We start from the raw sequence: 15546 nt of genomic DNA, 5'->3' as shown, positions 1-15546 counted from the left end.
ATAGGCGAGCTACTTAAGAGGAGAGTGCCTGCACCGTGCCTTCCAGCTCGTAAATCCTACCATCCACTTCTGTTATTAGATCTATCACTAGTGGGAGGTCTTATCTCAATAGAGCCACATCAACACGACCTCTCTAATCTTGGTCTACAGCGCAGACTTAGAGTACTGAATGGCCAGCAGTATTACTAAGGTGTTGTTTCCGTTGTGTGGTATTGAATTGCGAGAGTCCCCTTCCGGGGGAAATCTTCATTCCCCCTTTGGGGGCAGTGTATTTGGTCATTTTAGTTTGTGCTTGGGGACTCATGTCACAGCCCTGAGTGCCTGTGGTTGCATCAAGCGAGAATTCCTGGTCATTGCAAGTGAGCTCTTGCCCTGGTTGTCCCACAGGGCTCACTTCTCCTCACCCTGGCCCAACGACCTGCGGGACAGGTGATGGTTGGGGGTCTGACTCTGTTATGTTTTGTAATGTACCCTAAAATATAGGCCTGGGTAGTCACCTAACCATTCACCTACATTTCCCTGCCATCGTACTACATAACAGTTATTGGTATTGACCTTTTACCTAGTTACAGTACGGCATAAATGTTGTGTGGTTTTCCCAGAAAACTAGCCACATTTCTTATGAATGAGGATTCTCAGAATCACAGCAGGATCACCATCTACTGCATAATAACTATGTATAAGGGTCATCCCTTTCGTCATCCTCGGCCGACATGACGCAGCAAGGCAGAACCCCTGAGGGTACCTTTTGGTTATATATACACCATATCTTTGCTGGGGCAGGCACAGGAGAAAGACTTCCATGGTGGCACACTGACACGAGACGCTGAGGTTCATGCACGCAGACACTCCAGCTCGCAGTGGTCTGACATCCCTCGCGGGGTGTCCATCTCGAGACCAAGACCCGGTCCCAGTCTCTCACTTCAGGTTTTGTGGTTGGCGTCAGCCTAGGGAGATTCTTGGCTCTACACCTACATACATGCTAGGTACACTAAGGGACATCTAATAAGGGTCGCATCGTAGGAGTACACGTTATTATTGTCATGTATTTTTATACCTGAATATATTCATTGTTTTAGCACTATGGTAGGAGTGTACCATCCATTTACTCTGTTGGTGCTTATAATCATATATCTGTTTATGTCTTACGGTTGTTTCAGCACACCTATTTTACACTAGAATGATGCTGGTTCAATAAATGCTTATTGAAAACGTCCTCACCGTTTACTCTGTGTTTCTCTCCGAGACACAGTGAGCACAAGTGACTGAGCGAAAAGTAATGTACTGTTTCCATGATCCCTGATGGGACAGGGTTGTCATGCTCAATAGTTGCCAAGAACTATTTTCTCCTTGATAAGAGGAATTACAGTGGCACTGTGAGCTAGCTGGTATACAGGCGAACATATCCGCTGGGGGTGTCTGGAATCAGTCTGGACACCAATCCCACAGTCTATGTTGTCTAAACATGCAGATCATATATAGATTTATAGGAACTACACAACAACCCGAAGGCCCCCCAAACCCAGTGAATCATCGCCATAGCCCCGGCGCATCACCAGGGTCCTCCACAGTCAATTGTTACCTACACCTCTGGGGGGAAACCAGATGGGGCCACCATAGGAAGGTAGAAGACAGAAAGTAGGGGGCCATGGGACCAAGGGCCTTATGAAGTGACACATAGGGTCCTTCCCCCTCATAAGCCGGAGGAGGACCCGGCGCACTCACTCTGCACTCTTGTGTAGTTTTCCACAGGATCCCACCTTGCCTTAGTAAAATTAGTCCCAGATCTTCTTTTGATGAGCTCCCCACAAGAGGGTGTTGCAGCCCCAGCTCAGGAGCTCACATCAGCTCTCGCAGTCAAATTCAAAGGGGCAGAGAGAAGTCTCCCTAAAGCCCTAGCAGAGGGGCTATGGCTATTCACTTACCCAGGGGCCCACAGGGCAGCTTCTAGTTCCGTACCGGCTTCTCTCTTCCGGCCTGAGCTTCAGTTGACTGCTGGGTTCAGGCTGTGTCACCCCTCCTCGCGCTCATGAGGGGGCCCACCCAGTCGTAGCAGTGCAACCAATCTGCACTATAGCAGCCAACCACTGCAAATACCACATCTGATTCCGGCAACTCCCTGGCCAGCAGATTCTCACCCCGTCGCCCGGGGACCCCACCAAGGCCGTAAAGTTCGCTCGGGGCACGGTCCTCAGTCCTGAGATGCCATCTTGATCCAGGTGTAGATGTTCATCTCAGCCTCCCGGGATCTCCGTTTTCCCTACACTGCCAGGGGTGATAGTACACCCCTACTCCTGGGTCATGGCGGACACTCAGATCCCTGCTCAAACCTCTCGCATGGGACGCAGGCGCCCATGAGATCACTCCACCGGAGGCGGACATGAGCTCCGAAGAGCACTTCCACCATCTAGGCCGTCCAAGGACCCAACCCCAAGGAGTGGTACTTATTTTGTGCTCTGCTAAAACAGGAATAGTGTTTATCATGCAGCTTGTCTTCATACATGTGCACACAAGACCTTTGGCTGTTTAACAGAGAAGAGGGTGTGGTCCTAGCATGGCCACCCCATTTTGAAAGAGGGTTGGCTGAAGGCAGTAGCCGACACCATAGAGAGGATGTGGTGTAAAGGCCAAAATTGCTGACTTTAGAAACAGGGAACCAAGTCAGTATCTTGGTGTCGACTAGCCATCCTGTGATTCTGGGCAAAGCACTTAATCTCCCTGTGCATAAAAAAAAAAAAAGAATACGCCCTTGTGTAATGTAACTGGTGCTCATGTAAAGCACTCGTAAACCTTTAGGTAAATTTTGCGCTATATGAAACTGCTAAAAATATCCATTCCATTTCCAAGCTTTATTTCGATCATTGCAGACCATAAAAGCAAAAGATAAAATACATACATCACTAAACATTACAAAATATAGCCATTAACAATTGATTATACAAATTCATGACAGATTAAAAGAATATTAAAATTGAAAAGCATTTAAAACAGTATATTCATGATTTAATAAGATCAAAGCAATGGAAAACGGAAGGGTTTATCATGTGCTGGAGGAGTTTAAAATCTTGCGACGCCTGAGCCACATGGAATTAAGGAAACGGGACACGGCAAAAACAATCGGTGGGAGCGTTGCAGTTCGCATAACTCTAAAGGCCTCCCGTATCTGTCTAAACCCCATGTTCCTGCATATTGGTAGGAGCCAATGCCTTCTGGGTACATCGTAACCTGGACAGAAGAAGAAAACGTGTGTTAGGGTCTCTTCCTGGCTCACACAGGCAGGACAGCCGGCTGGGGTGGCTTTTGTCCATTTATTTGTAAATGCATGGACTGGCAGGCAACCCCACCTAAACTGGGCATAGAGTTTCTTTGCCATGTGCGGATAGACGTCATCAAGGAAAGGCTCAAAAAAGTCAGGAGTCGCATCACCCTGCTGAAAATGATAGTTCTTCCCAAACTATTGTATTATTTTCCAACCTCCCGGTCTATGTCCCCACCAAAACCTTCCGTGAATTAGAGCGTCTGTCCCGAGATCTCATATGGAACGACGGCAGACCCAGAGCTGCGTTGTGGAAACTATACGCCCCTAATTCCCAGGGAGGACTGGCTGTCGCCAATCTGGAGCTGTATTACATAGCAGCTCAGCTACAGTGGGTGACGAAGTGGCTTAATGGCACTAGCCTGGAAGACACAGCGACCCTGCAGCAACCGGGGACACACACTCAAATATGTAACTTATTCCATCGGGCTGCCCGGTCCCCACGTCTGCTACAATTACATTTGGGCCTAGCCCATCGATGCTACAAGAGGGGTTTATATCTTACCCGTGCCACACTTCCGTACGCCCCGATACTACCGCTGTTAGGAACACCTAGGGGAGCACTGTGTACGTCTGAAATACCCTCTCCGACAATGGCACACAGCGGGAATAGACACTCTGGGTGACTTTTATAGAGATGGCGCACTCCTACCATTTGAGGAGCTAGCAGAGGACACTGACTTACCTGCTGGACAGTTTCTTCTTCACACCTCTCTCATACGAGCCTTGTAGGCCCTTCTGGGAGACTTAACGACCGAGCCACCGACACACCTGCTGTTGCAATACCTGCACGTCATGGAGGCGGGCTCCCACATAGTGCACTGGCTGGTGACCGCCTTACTTATACATACACTGAGACCAATGCTGACGCTTTGCGCTCGTTGAGAGGCAGACAGAGGCCAGCCCTGGACAGACAAGGAATGGAGCACCATCCTAGCTGGTGCTACAAATATACCACGAAATTCTAAATTCAAGTTAATACAGACATACATACTACAGAGGGCGTATCTTTCCCCCGACCCCGACAACATTAACAGATATTCCAACATTGCTACATCAGAATGTCCGCGTTGTCACCAGCTCGACGCGGATCTGCTCCACATGTTATGGTCCTGCCCTTCCCTTCAACTTTACTGGCAGAGCGTCGCTGCTGCATTGACGCTCTGCACTAGTACCACCCTGCTGTCTACATGGGAAGTCTGCCTATTAGGAGTTTATGTCAGGTCCAAGAAGGATAGAGTTACATCACGATTCAGAGATTTAGGGCTAATAGCTGCTAAACGTTTAATTACGAAACGATGGAAGCAGGCAGACCCCCCCAGAGACGATCAGCTGGACCAACTCACTTAAGATATGGGCACAGGCAGAAAGCACTGCACTCCACAGAGAAGAGACGGCGGGGCTCCGTAAATATCCCATAGCACTACAATGGACGCCATACTGACGGCTTTTACCACAACAGGCGCCAGGGAGGGGGGTGACACTCAGCCGGCTACTCCATGAGCCCCTGCTGTAGGCTCCAGGGGGTGGGGGGACGAGATCATGTCAGCAATTACCTACACCCTACCGGATGTCGCCTTGCCAAGCAAGCCTAGTGTAGCGTGGTTCTCACTCCCTCCTGCCCCGACGATTGTGCCCCCTGAGGCTAACCCCCAGCACTGACGCGAGCTTGACTATTGTCCCAGTGTACTGTCCTGTCACACCTCCCTCACTTTTTTTTTTTTGTCCCATGCTCTGGAATGTACTGGCTTATTTCATGATTGCTAGACAGCAGCTCTTTTAACCAGGTTGGTTATCGTTCTTATATTGTAAAAGAATACTTTGATGTGTTTGCCTTTATCCTTCTTTTCTTTTCCATGGAATTATCCCATCATTGGCCTGTTGCACTGGCCGCACCAGTTTGTTCCCATCATTTGCTAATTTCATGGCGATTAGCCATGGGTGACTTTAACGTTGCAGGAAATGCTATAATGCAGAATTGGAACCCTTTTCTCCCCTTTATTACTCTGATTAAATGCTTCTTTCCTCATGGGCGACTGAGCAATGTGGGGAGGAATGCGGGTCAGGAAATCACGGAGACTCCATGAGGGACAGCCTCTTGAGGATAACTTTGTGTGCTGTAACACATCGGGACACGATCTGCTGAACTGCGAGTAGTTACTCCATAACAGTATTGTTGCGACAATGTAATCTGTAATTGACAATACGGTCTCTTTCTTCTATTCGCCACTCTGTTATGTTATGTATCATGGAATGCTGGAAAAACTTGAAAAGACCAATAAAGATATTTATATAAAAAAAAATGTTTAAAAAACCAAGGAAAGGCTCAAAAAAAGTACTGATCTTTAAAATTAAAAAAATCATAAGTTAAACAGTCAGATATTATACTGCCTTGTCCGAGAACAAGTTTATGAGACAACTCTTGGGCCTACCGCCAAGTACTCCTCTCATCACCCTACGCATAGACCTTGGGCTCAGACCCATAAATGAAGAAATTGGGTTGCGACCTTTTCGCGACGATTATGGGCGACTCCCGAACTAGCAGCTTTGTAGTCGGAAGTCAAGGAAATCCTGGGGCTCCCAGGGGTGGGAAAATGATCCTGGTTTGCACATATAAAAGACCTGTGCTTCAGACTAGGCCGGCCAAACCTTTGGACCCACCCCGAGGAAGCGCACCCGACCATTTCACACCTCTTCGACTGGTTAAACTCCAAGGGAGTATAATATCTGGCAAAAAATATCTACTGGATTATAGTGTTCCAGGGTGTTTATTGTTAGCAACTAATTCAACAAATGAAGGAATAGGGGAGCAAACGCGGGCACTCATGGGGATGTAGTATGCAATACTGCAACAGAGAATGGGCATGGAGGGCACTGTGCTCAAATGGTTTGCCTCCTTCCTCTCGGATAGATCCCAAATGATCAAAATAGCGAACAGTCTTTCATCTCCTTTAGCGGTCGGTCAAGGTGTTCCTCAAGGCTCTATACTTGCACCCACACTGTTCAATCTCTACTTAGAACCGTTGGGAAATCTCCTGAGTAAATCCGGGATCCACTATCATCTATATGCGGACGACACTCAAATCTACCTTAAGGTGGCCTCCACTCACGATCTCTCCCTCCTAAGCTCTACTCTCGACTCCATTCAAAACTGGATGTTAACTCATCAACTGGTCCTGAATCCCTCCAAAACTGAATTCCTCCTCCTCTCCTCCTCACTTTCTCCTCCCCCAGTGCAATCATGGATGGATCAGATTAATCTACTGAACAATAAACCCATCATTGTCGAGAGCGCAAAATCCCTTGGCGTCATACTCGACAAAAAACTCAATCTACTCTCCCACATCGATTCCATTGCAAAGTCTGCTCGATACCAACTGCGCCTTCTTTGGGGGATTTGTCGCTTCATTACGGAGCACGACCTTAAAACCCTGGTCCAATCGCTGGTTCTCTCCAGATTGGACTACTGCAATTCTTTTCTTACTGGCCTCCCCAAATCCCACCTGTCCCCCCTGAAGTCTGTTCTCCATTCAGCAGCTCGCTTCATACATGGGGCCAAAAGAAGCGACCACATCACACCCATTTTATCCACCCTCCGTTGGCTTCCCATAGAGGCAAGATCTATCTACAAGACTGCCTGTATCACCCACAAAGCCTTGCACTCATCCTCCCCTCGCTACCTGGCAGATAAACTGAAACTCTCTGGTGGCTCCAGACCATCACGGAATGCAGAAAATTTACTGCTTGAACCTCCCACTTTCAAGAAGGAAAGATCGATGGCCCAATCCTTTTCAGGCAACGCAGTGAGAATTTGGAACTCACTTCCGCCTCAGCTCCGGACCACCACCTCTTCCCAGGCCTTCAAAACTGACCTCAAATCTCTCCTCCTTCAAAGACACTTCCAAATTTAATTCACGCCCTATATTTTCTGAAGGAAGTCCTTTCATTATAGGAAATTCTGTTCTCCATGCCTATAGAAGTGCCTTCCCAGTGTGTTTTGTGTTTTGAGTGTCTGCCATATATTGCAGTATTATACTTTTACTTGTATTTTGATCGCTTTTGTAACATGCACACGTCACCTTTCCTTTTGTAACGTAGCGTTTGCTACCGCTTGTATTTAGTTTGCTTTTGATACATGCACTACGGCCACCACTGCCTCATGTAACGTAACTTCTGTTTTAGTGTTACGAGTGTCAGCCATTTATTGCAATTTTTTTTTTCTTTTTACCTCTACATGTACTTTGTATGCTCTTGTAACCTGCACACATCACTTTTTCCGTTTGTAACGTATCGTTTGCTACCTCTTGTATTTTATTTGCCCTTGATACTTGCACAATTGTCACTATTGCCTCATGTAACGTACCATTTGATTTTGTAACATGCTCACTTGTATTTTTGCTCCTTATGTATCATTACTGCTGCTATTGTGAAGCGCTCTGACACCTTCGGGTAAAGTCCGCGCTATATAAAAACGCATTAAATAAAATAAAATACTTATTTTATTTAAAAGTAGCGCCAACAAGACCAACGTGGGTTTCAGAGCACTTTACACTTGTTAAAGAGCAGCGGTATATACAGTCAATATTATGATAGTTGAGACACAGAACTGGATACAGCAGATAACCGATGAGGGCAGGATCGCCTCAATGAGAGGACAGATAGATCAAAACAGTGATATTACACGCGAGTCGTAATCACGAGCAAAGATGACAAGTCCAGGTAAACTCAGAGAGAAGAGTTCCAAGGAACTAGGGCAGAAATAAGTTCAGGAGTAGTAATTTAACTTCTTTCTATAATGCCATGGAGGGATACAGTCCGGTTTTATGATGAATTTGCAAGTAGTTTCACAGCCTTGAGACACATCCAAACAATTCTGTAAAGGTCAGAACCGATGAACTAATGGAACACCCTGTGTTTTACTGATCATGGCAAGCCCATCTCCGTTTGCTTCATTTAACATTCAGAACTAAAACAAACATAACCCACATAATGATGATTCCAGGAGGTCATTTGTAATTTAATGTATATTTGAAGGAGGAAAATATGAGGGACATACTAAAAGACCACTGGGGGGTGCATACGTTTTTTCTTATTTGCCATTTTTACCGCCCATGACCTAAGAGTATTTCAGAACACCAATACCGCCAGTCAGCAAGGTTACGCCCACCAACTCGCAGTGTTTGCTGTACTGAAAAGCATGTGTAGGTAGCAGCCGCCATTTCTAACCGACGACCGGGGGCTGAAACGGGCAGTCGGTTTCAAAAACATAAACACAGAGAGCAGTAAGCGCGCGGAGCGTCACGCGCCATCGCAGCTCTAACACGCTTTATTACCTGCGTGGGCGACGGCGGTTCACTCCCCCTCGCGAGACCCCTACAACAACCACCAGCGGCGCGCAGCACACAACGTACAAACGTACAGTAAAACAAGCACTATGCTTCTTCAAAAGAGAGCCAAAACATACGAGGGTTTCCGAAAAAGTCACCCGAAACTAGTACAACCCACACAATGACAGAAGTAGGTTACAAGTAGATATTTACAGTTCGGTTAATCGTTTAGAAATATAGATCCGAAACCAACAAGCATTTGCAATGCAATAGGTCTCGCATTCACTGTGAGTTTAAGCTATTGACATTGTAAATGACAATACCTTCTATTTATGTTTTTAAAACGAAAACAAAAATGAAAGGCATTTTCATTTACAACAGTAAGGGTTGGAGCCCATTCCTGGCACGTGACATGTGTCACTCTGTCATGTGGCATATGCCACAGCTCATGTGACATGTGCCACAGATTTTTTACATTCTCTTGCATGATTAACTGGAGATAATGTCAGTTAATGATTTCCAAAGGACTATCTTTCACTCTACTAAAATAAATAAATAAATCAAAAATATTATTAAAAAAGTATTTCCCAGTTGGGGTTTGAATTGAACCCTTGTCAAAAGGTAAACATAGCCCCTGTTAGCTACCATTATACCATGTGCTTTGATACTAAAACATTTTCCCAAAAGTGTTTTTGTCATGAGAAAACTGTGCTGGTCCTTCTATTTTCATAGTGTTTGGATTTTACATGCCAGAAATCCACTCTTGATTTCCATGCTTTTTATACAAATAGCCCTTCCTTTCTTTCAGTCAGCCACTTGCCCCATGCATTTCTTATTCTCCCAGATACTGCTAGGGGGTGATTTACTAAGGCACAGCTTTCATTTGTGGAATTTAGAAAACAAATATAAAAAGATTTAAAAAACACAATTTTCCCCAGCTGCGGTTTGAACTCTGGTCAAAAAGCACTCATGGCCCCTGTGAACTGCCACTGTACCACCTGTTTACCTAAAAATGTAGATTTTCCTAATAAGTTATGACGGAAAGTCTTAATTTTATTAAAGACACGGAGGCGAGTATTATGCTTTCTAATCTTGCTTTATAGTCAATAGCAGCCAAGATAACAAATACAAACTACAGTTCCCAGCAGGCCCAAGGGGAAACCGGCCAATGGGAAACCAAAGAATCAATAAAGTTCAACCAATGAATAGGCAGGTGCTGGAGCGGGTAATACAAAATTAGAATATTACATGTTATATGTTGCTTTAAGTGATGTATTTGTGATTTGTGCTTAATTCAGTGAGTATAAACCGCTCTGAGTGTTGCTTTTGCTAGATAAATACACACACATATGGGTATTAGTAAGGGGATAACATTTTATTAGTCATTTCTGTCTTTTAATTACGTTTTTGTGTTTCTTTGCTTAAGATGACCATTTCGGCCTATTCAAGATGGCTGAACGAGACGTTAAACTTGACTGCCCTGACAACACGATGTTCTGGGTGAAGTGCGCAGGCGTCACCACCAGCAACAGTGGCCTGGACCTGACCCCGGGAGAACATGTACCCTCCAAGGACACTCTGGGAACCAATCCAAAACTAAAGACAAAGCTCAATTTAAAAGCCGGAACAAGCAAGTTTGATGACTTCATCATTCGACACCCTGAAAACTGTACCCCGCAAGCCAAAGTTGACCAATCATGACTCTCTAAACCTCGATCTTGATACATTTTGATATTATTTTCATTATAAAAGTAGGTAGGGAAATATTAAACCATTAATTCATCTAAGACACTTATAATGAATTGTGGGACAAGATGCGTAAAGCCCGAGACTATTTTTATTGATAAAAAACGGACTGAAAGTACTAAAACTTTTTCCTACCTTGGTATTTTATTTGAACGTACGGGTTCCTGGGTGGTGGCGGTTAAAACAAGAAGGTTACTGTTTACACGAACCCTGACTGCCCTATCTAATTTTAGTAGGAAAATGGGCAGACGCCCAACGGTGGAACTACTAAATATATATAAAGCTAAATGTGTCACAGTAGCCACATATGAAGCGGGTGTATGGGGATACATGGATGTAAACCCCATCCAGGTAGCTGAGAACATTTTTTTAAGGTTTTTACTGATGGTCCCAAATAGCACTTCCTCTTATATTAGCCACACAGAATTAGGGTTGACATATTTGGAAGACATCCTAAAGATTCAACCGATTCTGATGTGGCACAGGGTTTGGACGACAGAGGAGATGAAACTTAACCGCCTGATTATCACAGACTGTATGGGTTTAGATGGAGTGAGACAAGTTAAATGGTTGCTTTATGTCAAAACATTTCTATATAATTTGGGCCACCAAGAATTTTATGATGAACCTCTTACTATGCTCAGAATAACAAGGAAGGACCTCAAGAAAGAGTCCTTAAGCTTTCTGGGAGAACAGAGGCTATGTATAGAAATGAACAAAAAAACGGTCCAGGCGCATAACCTCATTTTAATATCCTTAAAATTGCAACCATACCTAGACCTGACAGTATGCGACTATGATAAATTTCTCTTAATGCGATTTCGCCTAGGCATTTTACATAGACTAATAAGCTTTCCCATCGCCAATGATTGGACAAAAGAACTGTGTAATTGTCAATGTGATGACATGTCAGGACAATCGACCATTCATGTGGTATTCTTCTGTAAATTTTATTCAGCGCAGAGGAATTTATGGATCATCCCTCTGCTAAAATACCTTGGTTTGAGGCAATGTCGCCCAGCCTTTATAGTCTTACAACAGTTAGAGACAGTATTTGTGATAGCTTCTATAATAACCTTTTTTTTAAATGTTCTTAAGTGTAGGAAATCGATCCAGATGTAAGATGTAATGATACAATGCTTTTTTTTTTTAATTGTTTTTAATTAATAATGTAAATATATGAATTTAATAATTCCGATTTGTACTTTTAGAGATGTGATGCTTTGCACTTTCTTGCTATAATTTTGCACATGTAAGCACTAGCACCTTCCCCCCAAAGATGAACATAACGCTCCTTGGATAAATTTGTCCGTTCTACTGTACCTAGTGACAAATGGGATACTATGACCTCCTTATTTTATCTTTTTTATGTACTTCAAAAACTTTTTTTATGTATTCACATGAATTAATGATGTATATGTATTTGCAGAAATACTCTGTGAGTGTATTCTTTTATGGTGAGATTTTTTCACACCGAATAAAGATGATTTGATTGATTGATTGAGGTAGGGAAATAAACTATCATCACGCTCTTCTTGACGAACTTAAGTTCCTGACGTTATTCTGACGGAGAGGACGGTGACAATGCAGCCACCTGAGAATAGCCGGGAGGGATCGACTCACCACATCGATCTGCCCCCAGAAGCAGCTCCATATGTGGTGACACTTTCAGGCGTCCCGGAGCTGGTTACGGGCAAAGTAGAGGGCTACCAAGAACTAAAAAAAAAGGTAGTTCACTGGCTGAGTAAAAATCGGCCACTTCCCAATGACATCAATGGGGAAATATTTCATGTTAGGAGGCTGGGCTGGGTGGGTTACAGACCGAAGGATATCCAGGGAGATGTGATCATCATAAATTTTAGAGATCGTAGGGTATTGCACCATATTGCTGACTGGTATACTCCAACTAGTGGCGCTGGTATCACGACACACACCCTAAGCTACTTTTACCCTCGTTCTCTTTTATTAAATCCACCGAATTTACATTCATTATTTGCGGCTAATACAAAAGCTCACTTTTCTCCATTTCCAACTTCAAACAGATATGCTATCCTTTCCGGCCTGGACGACTTAGATTGACTTCTTCCCGTGCACGAGACTGGTAATACTGCAAATGTGAGACCTTTTCAGACCACCTTAGACTTCGATTTTTTTATCATAAGATCAACCCTACGAACTCTGGCAAAGCCGAGATAAAGTCAAAAATATCCTTTGATTCCTACCCCTCAAACCATGAGCTTAATCCATCAAGTAATAGTTTAACATTTAATTCTCCGCCGATTCATCACTCAATGAGCGATATTCCACGCTCATCGACTGCCTGTAAAGCTCAGGAAATTACTGAGACTCCAAAGGGCGTTACAAAAGGTAAAACCGGTATCAATAATACTATGCTGGATGTCGGCCTTCTGTCCTGGAACGTGGCAGGTCTCCTCGACAAACTGACTAACCCCCTTTGGGTACAAATTGTTTCCACATACAGCATTATTTGCTTGCAGGAAACCTGGAACATAGATGAACTTCACCTTGTGGGATATAAGACCTTACATACCCCAGCTATTCCTAGTTTATTCGGCAGAAACAAGGGTGGTCTTGTGACTTATATATCTGTAGAATCTGGACTATTAAACACAAATTTCATCGGGACTGAAAACTATCAGATTATTTCCTTGATAGGGGGCCGTTTTAAAAATATTACTTTGATTAACTTCTATAATAACATCCCCAGCTCCCGTTACGAACTGGTCCTTAACGGTCTAAAGGCGGACTTAATAAAAACCGAGACAAACCTTAAAACCGATATGTTGCTTATCTGGCTTGGGGACTTCAACTGTTCGCTGTGCTCACTGAGTAATGGAGGTACCTGTGGTTTGGACTACACTAGTAGTGACGCCTCTTTCCATTTTTTGCACACTAAATTAGGAGACCTATTAAACGGCTTATTGTCTTATTTTAATTTATCTTATGTGAATGAGCTGTGCTCCCCACCAAAGTGCTTTTAAACCTACTTACAACGGGAGAGGCTGTGACTCTATAATTGATTATGCCCTGTTATCCTCTAGGTATTCAGAGATCATATTAAACTGGGAGACTCTCGATTGCGCCATCAGTGATCATTATCCAATTGCGGTGACATTAAAACTAATCTCACCTTCTGACACTGACATAAGGGCGAAACGGCCCCATACCCCGCCACTTAATCTGGGATCTACCACGGGGCTTTATTTAAAATGGGACAAAGTAGTCCCCCCAGCTTTTCTCAGTTCCTTGATTAATAATACATATGACCACATACAGATATGCTTGTCCACCACCGAAAGCTCTCAAACTATTAGGCACTCTTTTTCTGTCATCTCATCGGAAATTAAAAAACTACTCTCAAGAGCTCCAAGGAAAATCTCACAAGGCAGCACAGGCTGGTTTAACAGGTCTTGCTCTAAAGCCTTGAAACATCTAAAAACCACTTTAAAAACTAACCCTAAAAACCAGTCAGAAATACGGCAGGCTAGACAAAAGTACCGTGCAGCCCGGCTAACCAGAAAAAACCAGCTGAAAGCAGAGGCCTGGTCAGCTTTACAGGAAGCTTCTAGCAACAGGGATAACACCGCTTTCTGGAAAGCAGTTAACGCACCGTTCCTGCAGTGTACCCAGTCAACAAAAATAGATATGGCTATAACCGCTGATTCTTGGGTTAATCATTTTAGCAACTTATACGATCTACCGGATCCTATTGTGCACGCGGGTAAGCCGGATACTCATTATAACCCTCATCAAGAGCTGAATGTTCCTAGTTCTTTTCCTTTGGACCTTACTTTTGATTGTGCAGAGGTATTAGTGGCACTAACAGAAAGCCCCTCCGGGAAGGCCCCTGGTCCGGACTGTATACCTATTGATGTTTTTAAATCACAGTTGGACTTATGGGCTCCCCTGCTTACCAATGTCTTAAACTCCTTGAACACCATAGGTTTTATTGATACATGGCCCGAGGCGGTTGTAGTGCCGATTTTTAAAAAAGGTGACAGGAACAACCCTTCTAATTATCGCCCTATTTCTTTGTTGGATTCTCTAATGAAAGTCGCAGGGCGAATTATTTTAAATAGAATCCACGATTGGATGGGTGAGCAAGATATAATTTCCAATTTACAGTACGGCTTCAGACAGGGTAGAGGCACTATTGAGCAAGGTTTGAATCTGACCCTTATAATCGCCAAATACACCCAGGCAAAAAAGGGGAATCTCTTTGTGACTTTCGTAGACCTTAGCTCCGCATTTGACTGCGTCGACCACGAGCTTCTTTGGGAATCCCTTGCTGAGATTGGTATTGAGCCCCCTATTCTTGCATTTATTAAGGAGCTCTATAGGGGTGCCTCAGCACGTGTTAGATACGGTAGACAGGGAGAGTGCTCTGACAGATTTTACATCAGGAGAGGTGTTAGGCAGGGTTGCATTTTAGCTCCCCTGCTTTTTACCCTTTACATAAACGCTGTCGGCCACTACCTGAACAGAAACTATTATGACTACCCCACCATAAATCGGAAACCCATACCCATACTTCTTTATGCGGACGACGCAGCAATAATGTCACAGACTCGTATGGGCCTTCAAAGGGCAGTAAAAGAATTCACCGAGTTTATGTCACAAAGAGATTTAAAAATCAACACCTCTAAAACCTTTACGATGTCTTGTGGGCTAGGAATTGGAAAGAAACAATGTCCCATTTTTATAAACGGTACTAAGCTCGAAAATGTTGATAGGTTTCCTTACCTTGGTATCACCTTTGACAAGAAGGGCACTTGGCAGCCTGCCGTTCAAGCTAGAGCAGCTGCATTCTCCAAAGCTTTAGGCGCATTAACTAACTTCTCAAATAAATTGGGGGGACGCCCGATTAATCCCTTAGTACAGATCTATAGGGCCAAGTGTGTCTCGACTGGCACATATGGATCTGGGATTTGGGGAATCGAGCAGGCTGAATGTATCCAGCGCTCAGCGAACCTTTTTCTTCGATATCTTTTGGCTACCCCATGTGGCACCTCAACATATGCAATGCATAATGAACTTGGCCTGACGTACATTACGGACATTATAAAATCTTCCCCAATTCAATTCATAAAGCTTTATTCGGAGCTTGACAAAAGTCCATAAAAGCAGGTCATACAT

General features: G+C 44.1%; 1 protein-coding gene across 1 annotated transcript in view; it reads right to left on the bottom strand.

Annotated features, from left to right (window-relative positions):
- The window catches only part of LOC146863310 (uncharacterized), a 272972-nt gene extending 264207 nt beyond the window's left edge, over positions 1-8765 (bottom strand). Inside the window, exon 1 of the mRNA XM_085642725.1 lies at positions 8650-8765. The gene's annotated coding sequence lies outside the window, so the exon portion shown is untranslated. The remainder of the gene's footprint in view (positions 1-8649) is intronic.
- Between the last annotated feature and the right edge of the window lie 6781 nt (positions 8766-15546).

Source organism: Triturus cristatus, chromosome 2_2, assembly GCF_964204655.1.
Source record: "Triturus cristatus chromosome 2_2, aTriCri1.1, whole genome shotgun sequence".
In the NCBI taxonomy this organism is placed as follows: domain Eukaryota; kingdom Metazoa; phylum Chordata; class Amphibia; order Caudata; family Salamandridae; genus Triturus; species Triturus cristatus.
This window is presented reverse-complemented; position numbering and strand designations above follow the sequence as displayed.